Source organism: Nyctereutes procyonoides, unplaced genomic scaffold, assembly GCF_905146905.1.
Source record: "Nyctereutes procyonoides isolate TBG_1078 unplaced genomic scaffold, NYPRO_anot_genome, whole genome shotgun sequence".
Classification (NCBI taxonomy): Eukaryota; Metazoa; Chordata; class Mammalia; order Carnivora; family Canidae; genus Nyctereutes; species Nyctereutes procyonoides.
In genome coordinates this window covers 71,729,990-71,738,865 of record NW_026575125.1, presented here as the reverse complement: position 1 = coordinate 71,738,865, position 8,876 = coordinate 71,729,990, and positions in this window count along the sequence as shown.

Genomic DNA, 8,876 nt, shown 5'->3' with positions numbered 1-8,876 from the left:
TCCCCTCTCCATTACCATTGTTGTAGGTAGCTCCCTTCCTCTTGTAGGAAGCTCCTGAATACTGTTTCTGCCTTTTCTAGTCTCTCAGATGTGGCTTCTTTTCTACACTTAGTTATGGAGTTTGTTCTGCCAGTCTACAGATTGTTCTCTAGTTTATTTACTGGGATGTGAGTGATATCTAGTTGTAAACATGGAGCAAGATGAGCTTCAGGGTCTTTTTACTCTGCCATCTTCCAAGCCTTCTATATCACCCTACTTTTAAGGTGTCTTTGTGTGTCTGTGTCTGTGTGTATGTGACTGTGTATCAAAAGATATGCACATATACATACAAATACACAATTCTATATGGAAAACATCATAGGAAATATTTAGCTGAGGTTAAATGTTAAAAATAGCTGGATGGCTCTCTTACATTTAATAGAAACTGAACCAATGGGGAGAAAATCCCTACCTAGAGTATTTTTATGAGTATCCTTTTCATGATTGATCCAATAAATTTTTACATCAAAGGGAAATATTTATTAAATGGGTTACAGATTACAATGAATATTAACCAGTATCTGGGTAACATTAACCATTAATCAATTGTTGAACATTGGCTATAATAAAGTACATGTTGTTGCATGTTCATTACATAGATAAATTTATAAACATTGTAGAACATTTGAAGTTTTATGATTAATTTTGTTGGTGTCATTTAGAATTCTTAATATAGCTTTAAAAATGCTTCTTTGTTTTTTTTAAATTTTATTTATTTATTCATGATAGTCATCACAGAGAGAGACAGAGACACAGACAGAGGGAGAAGCAGGCTCCATGCACCGGGAGCCGGACGTGGGACTCGATACCGGGTCTCCAGGATCGCGCCCTGGGCCAAAGGCAGGCGCCAAACCGCTGCGCCACCCAGGGATCCCTAAAAAGTGCTTCTTAAAAAAATAAGCCTTTGAGGAAAATAATAAATATAGAAAGAACATGTCACTTCCCCAGGATTAACATCCACACAGTTCAAATATTCTAAGACCTCCTGAAAAGAATAGGAAAACTAAGTTAAATAAGACATTATATTCAGAAATTTCATCATGGGCAATGTTTATTCATTTCAGGAGCACCTCCACAAATGTCTTAATCTTCTTCTATTGCTTTACCCAATTCCTTCCCTTACACATACCATAAATGTTTAGGACTTTTTTTCTTTACTCATTGAATACAAAAGGTCTTTCTCCAAATTATTATTGTTTTTTAAATTTATTTATTTATTCATGAGAGAGACACACACACAGAGAGAGGCAGAGACATAGGCAGAGGGAGAAGCAGGCTCCTTGCAGGGATCCCGGTGTGGGACTTGATCCCAGGTCTCCAGGTTCATGCCCTGGGCTGAAGGTGGCACTAAACCGCTGAGCTACCCAGGATGCCCCAAATTATTATTTTTGAATAGACAAATCATACACATTATGTCCAATTACAAAAATGTGTTCAGTTGTAGACACATACCCATCTAAAAATAACTATTCCAAACTAAGTCTTTCTAATTGGATTTACATGTCCATATGAGGTAGACAAAAAATTTTAGATGTTTAATTTAAATTGAGAGACATATTTAAAAAAATATAAGTGTACAATTGGAATATCAATACCAGTGGAATTTATAATATGCAACACATTATTGTATATTTATCTTGATATGAATAATGTGAGCAGTTATGTATAGAGATTAATTTTGTCCTTGAAATTGTCAGAGGTTTTTCTTTTTAGGTTTTATATCCATAACAAAGATGTCCAGCTACTAAAATTAAGGATAAGCCTTATTCCTATTACTTGGATCCTCTCCCCAGGTTATCTGTCAATGTAAACTTAGTTGCAAGTATCTTTGCTTTTCACTGTCATTTCTCTTATTCCTAAAACCATTATTTTTTGGATTAATCCTTCATCTTTTGGCAGAAGATATCTTCCCTGAGGATGAGTTTGTTACTCTCTCTTTTTTTTTTTAAGATTTTATTTATTTGTTCATAGAGACACACACACAGAGAGAGGCAGAGACACAGGCAGAGGGAGAAGCAGGCTCCATGCAGAGAGCCTGATGCGGGACTCGATCCAGGGTCTCCAGGATCACACCCTGGGCTGCAGGCAGCGCTAAACCGCTGCGTCACCAGGGCTGCCCTGTTACTCTTTTTGTTTGCTTTCTTGCCTCAGTAGGTTCAATTCTTTTCCCTCCAATATAGCTATTTTCTTCATCTTACACCCTCCTTTGCAATTTCAGTTGTCACTATTAGTATCTAAGCATGAAAATCATTTTTTTCCTTAAGACAAAACTATCCATAATTTTTTTTTCTATTCATAATTTTGGTCAGTCTTCCAGAAAGAAGGTTTCAATGAAAGCATGATTATTCTTTTCATCTTAATCTTTCTGGCTTGGATTAGTTTACAGCATGCCATCTGAAACTCATGCTGTGTTTTATGCATCTCTTGTCATCATGTAGTTTCAAAGAGGAAATGGGAAACTCATCTTGAACTTGACCATTTTTAGTTTAAGGAAAGCATATTAAAAAAGACAGATACAATTTTTCAGAAGTTTCCTTCCCTTTGTCCTTATAAAAGTCTCTAGATTTTTTCAATGGTTCTTAGCAGGGGAATACCTTGGAAGCTTTATTTCTTAGCCTAGAACACAAGGTGTCAAGTAAAAATCCCTTACTGACTCATCTGTTTTATCTACAGGAAGACTGAAGGGGGACAAATCTATTTTCTTTTAAATAACTTTAAAATGTGCCTTCGTGGGATATCTGGATGGCTCAGCGGTTTAGTGCCTGCCTTCATCCCAGGGTATGATTCTGGAGTCCCAGGATGGAGTCCCACATCAGGCTCCCTGAATGGAGCCTACTTCTCCCTCTGCCTGTGTCTCTGCCTCTCTCTGTGTGTCTCTCATGAATAAATAAATAAATAAAATATTTTAAAAAATAAAAAATAAAATAAGATAAAATGTGCCTTCATGGCTTCTTTAACCAGAAATATTAATTGAGTCAATCTGAAACTGAATTAATAACAGGTTTGAGAGAGGAGGGGCAAGATGGCGGAAGAGTAGGGTCCCCAAGTCACCTGTTCCCACCAGATTACCTAGATAACTTTCAAATCATCCTGAAAATATACGAATTCGGCCTGAGATTTAAAGAGAGAACAGCTGGAATGCTACAGTGAGAAGAGTTCGCGCTTCTATCAAGGTAGGAAGACGGGGAAAAAGAAATAAAGAAACAAAAAGCATCCAAGGGGGAGGGGCCCCGCGAGGAGCCGGGCTGAGGCCGGGGCGAGTGTCCGCAGGACAGGAGAGCCCCGTCCCGGAGAAGCAGGAGCTGCACCAACCTTCCCGGGAGGAAAGGCGCTCGCAGGGAGTTAGAGCAGGACCCAGGAGGGCGGGGATGCCCTCAGGCCCCCAGGGGCACTAACAGACACCTGCGGCCGGGGAGAGTGCGCCGAGCTCCCTAAAGGGCTGCAGCGCGCACGGCGGGACCCGGGAGCAGCTCGGAGGGGCTCTGGTGGCGGCTGCACGGAGAGGGGGCTGCGCGGCCGGGAACGCAAATCCAACAGCACAGGCCCGGGAGCACTGGGCACCGGGACACAGCCCAGGATCTGGCCTCCCCCTGGGACAGGCAGAGGCCAGGAGGGCCCAGGACAGCAAGGAGGCTCCTGCCCGGAGCTGAGCAGATCAGCGGCCCCGCCCCGGAGCCTCCAGGCCCCTGCAGACAGAGAGCTCCGGAGTTACTGCGGGAGCTGAATCCACGGCTCCAGAGTTGGCCGTGGACACTGTGGTTGTTCCTCCTGGGGCCTCACAGTGTGAACAACCGCCACTGAGCCCTGCACCAGGCAGGGGGCAGAGCAGCTCCCCCAAGTGCTAACACCTGAAAATCAGCACAGCAGGCCCCTCCCCCAGAAGACCAGCTAGACCGACAAGTTCCAGGGGAAGTCAAGGGACTTAAAGTATACAGAATCAGAAGATACTACCCCCTGTGGTTTTTTTTTTCTTTTTTTTTCTTTTTGATTTTTGATTTCTGTTTGCTTCCCCCACCCCTTTTTTCCTTTCTTTCTTTTTCTTTCTCTTTTTCTTCTCTTTTTTCCTCTTTTCTTCCTTTTTTCCTTTTTCTTTTTCTCTTTTCTTTCCTTCTTTCTCTCCTCTCTTTTTCTCCTTTTCCCAATACAACTTGTTTTTGGCCACTCTGCACTGAGCAAAATGACTAGAAGGAACACCTCACCTCAAAAGAAAGAATCAGAAACAGTCCTCTCTCCCACAGAGTTACAAAATCTGGATTACAATTCAATGTCAGAAAGCAATTCAGAAGCACTATTATAAAGCTACTGGTGGCTCTAGAAAAAAGCATAAAGGACTCAAGAGACTTCGTGACTGCAGAATTTAGATCTAATCAGGCAGAAATTAAAAATCAATTGAATGAGATGCATTCCAAACTAGAAGTCCTAACGATGAGGGTGAATGAGGTGGAAGAACAAGTGAGTGACATAGAAGACAAGTTGATGGCAAAGAGGGAAACTGAGGAAAAAAGAGACAAACAATTAAAAGATCATGAGGATAGATTAAAGGAAATAAGTGACAGCCTGAGGAAGAAAAACCTATGTTTAATTGGGGTTCCCGAGGGCGCCGAAAGGGACAGAGGTCCAGAATATGTATTTGAACAAATCATAGCTGAAAGCTTTCCCGATCTGGGAAGGGAAACAGGCATTCAGATCCAGGAGATAGAGAGATTCCCCCCTAAAATCAATAAAAACTCTTCAACACCTCGACATTTAATAGTAAAGCTTGCAAATTCCAAAGATAAAGGGAAGATCCTTAAAGCAGCAAGAGACAAGAAATCCCTGACTTTTATGGGGAGGCGTATTAGGGTAACAGCAGACCTCTCCACAGAGACCTGGCAGGCCAGAAAGGGCTGGCAGGATATATTCAGGGTCCTAAATGAGAAGAACATGCAACCAAGAATACTTTATCCAGCAAGGCTCTCATTCAGAATGGAAGGAGAGATAAAGAGCTTCCAAAACAAGCAGGAACTGAAAGAATATGTGACCTCCAAACCAGCTCTGCAAGAAATGTTAAGGGGGACTCTTAAAATTCCCCTTTAAGAAGAAGTCCAGTGGAACAATCCACAAAAACAGGGACTGAATAGATATCATGATGACACTAAACTCATATCTGTCAATAGTAACTCTGAACGTGAACGGGCTTAATGACCCCATCAAAAGGCGCAGGGTTTCAGACTGGATAAAAAAGCAGAACCAAGCTATTTGCTGTCTACAAGAGACTAATTTTAGACATAAGGACACCTACAGCCTGAAAATAAAAGGTTGGAGGACCATTTACCATTCAAGTGGTCTTCAAAAGAAAGCAGGGGTAGCCTTCCTTATATCAGATAAACTAAAATTTACCCCGAAGACTGTAGTGAGAGATGAAGAGGGACATTATATCATACTTAAAGGATCTATCCAACAAGATGACTTAAAAAATCCTCAATATATATGCCCCGAATGTAGGAGCTGCCAAATATATCAACCAGTTAATAACCAAAGTTATTTTGGGTGCAATTGTAAATGGCATTGACTCCTTAATTTCTCTTTTTTCAGTCTTACTGTTAGTGTATAGAAATGCCGCTGAATTCTGGGCATTGATTTTGTGTCCTGCCACCCTGCCAAATTGCTGTATGAGTTCTAGAATCTTGGGGTGGAGGCTTTTGGGTTTTCTATGTAGAGTATCATGTCATCGGTGAAGAGGGAGAGTTTGACTTCTTCTTTGCCAATTTGAATGCCTTTGATTTCTTTTTGTAGTCTGATTGCTGAGGCTAGGACTTCTAGTACTATGGTGAATAGCAGTGGTGAGAGTGGACATTCCTGTCGTGTTTCTGATCTTAGGAGAAAGGCTCCCAGTGCTTCCCCATTGAGAATGATATTTGCGGTGGGTTTTTCTTAGATGGCTTTTAAGATGTTGAGGAATGTTCCCTCTATCCCTCATTCATTTGGGGAATATCAATAATAGTGAAAGGGAATATAAGGGAAGGGAGAAGAAATGGGTAGGAAACATCAGAAAGGGAGACAGAACATAAAGACTCCTAACTCTGGGAAACGAACTAGGGGTGGTGGAAGGGGAGGAGGGCGGGGGGTGGGGGTGAATGGGTGACGGGCACTGAGGGGTCACTTGACGGGATGAGCACTGGGTGTTATTCTGTATGTTGGCAAATTGAACACCAATAAAAAATAAATTTATTATTAAAAAATAATAATAACAGGTTTGACTTCCTTTTTGTTTTTACTTTTTATGATTAAGACAAGTAAAATTAGATTTATAGGATTGATCAAGATACGTGGCATAAATCAAAGCTCATTTTGGCTTTTATACAACGTGGAATTAGTAAATATTTGTTAACACCCATATGGTAATTTTCTAAGAGGAGTATTTTTAAAATGAAGAACATTATCTCCCCCCCCAAATAAAATCTTCCTTTGTTTCATAACCATGGATGTTAAATTGAACAAAGAAAGCTTGAAATTTCCATAAAGAGATGGAATTTTCACAGTAAGAAAGTCTTTTTTAAAGAAAGCTATTTTTTTAAAGATTTTATTTATTCATGAGAGACAGAGAGAGAGAGAGAGAGAGAGAGAGGCAGAGACACAGGCAGAGGGAGAAGCAGGCTCCATGCAGGGAGCCAAAGTAGGACTAGATCCCGGGTCTCCAGGATCACGCCCTGGGCTGAAGGCGGCTCTAAGCCGCTGAGGTACCTGAACTGGCAAAGAAAGCTATTTTTAAGAAAGTATCCTGATGAGTTTTGGTTCTCTTCTATTAATCTATCGTGATTATACTTTGATAGGCTTGTTCAATAGGCATACCTCTTGAAGAAAGTCAGGATAACTAGTAATCCATGACTTTATGTTAATGGCAGTAAAACCTAAGCTATGCCTTTTTTAAAAACTACAAATTACTGATCATCTGGTCTTTCAACAATGTCTGTACTTTCACGAGATTAAAAAAAAAGTTTGGCAAAGACATTCTGAAAATATTGCTATCGATATGTGAAAATCTAAGATTCTTCTGCTTATCAGTTTTCACACTTATTTATCATTTGAATACTTCAGCTGATTTGAGTCTGTGTTAGTTGCCTGCTTGGGTTAAACTTGTTTATGTTGCATTTGTCTTGTGAGAGATGATGTTTTATGAAGTAATCAAAATTCTCCCATAAGGGATTTTTGTTTAATTTACCTCTGATCCTTTTCTTTGCTTATAATTGTGCTTTAGGACAAAAATGTGTTATTTTGTGTTTCTTGCTTTCCCTTCAAGGTCTTTTCTTACTACCTTCAGGCAAAGTAGTGCTCCAGTTGGTTATGTTAAGGCTATGACTGGGAGTAGCACACCTTTTCAATGGAGCTGACGGACATGGGGATAAGATGGAAGGAACATGAAGGTACTGGGCTTATGAAGATTGAATAGGTCTAGGACAGGGCTTATTGGAGGAAATGAAAAAAATAATGGTAGGCAAGATCTTGGTTTTCAATGCTGTTCTTTAATAAAAATAGATATGGTTTCTTGGAGAAATGGCAAAGTTTAGGGCTGAGGCATAGGATATATAAGGTGATCCCAGTACAAATTTGTAATGCCATAAATTAAGGAAGTGCTCAAAAAATAGAGCTATGTGAAAGGAACACACGAACCAACTTAAAAGGGTTCCCAGTGGCCGAAGCCAGAGTACTCTGTTCAACAAAATAGTGTAGTGTTGAATTAAAAATGAAGCATAGAATAAGTATACATGAGTACAAATGGACATAAATAAATTATTGAATAAATAAAAACACTGATGAATCAATAAATAATAGACAAATCTCCCCTGGATAATTTATGGAGATAGCTTTCCTTCCAGAAAGTAAAACTTAATTCCACCTCCTTGAGTGAAGGCTTAGCTTAATTACTCACTTCCAAAATGTAGTATATGGAAAAAAGGGTTAAAAGGTATGTAATGGAGAAATATGGCACACATTACTACTTAAGCCAGATATTTGATCATATATACTTTTCATATAATAAGATAAAAATGGCATTTCACCTTTGTGGTGTTATTCCCCAAACAAATAACCATGAAAAAAAAAGTTAGATAAATGCAAATTGATGGTCATACTGCAAAATACTAGACACGTATTCTTCAAAACTGTCAAGATCATGAAGAAAAGCAAGCAAAGAGTAAAAACTGTCATTGACCAATTGAAACTAAAGACATGATTACTAAATGTTATATGGGATACTCAAATGGAAAAAGAACATTATTGAAAAACTAGTAAAATCTCAATAAGGTCTCAAATTTGGTTAGTAGTAATGTACCAATGTGATTTTCTTAATTGTGACAAATCAAGCATGGTTATATAAGACACTGACAACAGAGGAAACTGAGTAAAGAGTAAATGGTACTTATCTGCACTATTTTGCAACTTTTCTATAAATCTAAGATTATTCCAAAAAAAATTTGTTTAAAAAAGTAACTGGTAATGAGGTCTTCCAAAACGAATACAGGATAGGCATAAATTTTATACATGTCATAGTTGTTATTTTGAGCCAATTTTGAGTTTTTTTAAAAATGTAATAGAATATTGATTAATGGTAAATACTGTTAAGCAAATACCTAGAGAGGATGATGAAATTTCTAGTTAATTGATGTTGTTGAGATGGTGAGCATTTCTAGAACTTGTAGTATGTGGAAGGAAAAAAAGAGTCTCAAATGGAATGAGGCCCTGGATAAACTAGATGACGATAGACTTAAATTCAAGGATAAGATCTGTTGGAGACAGAGGGAGAGAAGGAGAGAAAGGAGAAGGGGAGAAATAGGGGTAGAAAGAGGTAAGAAGGAAGG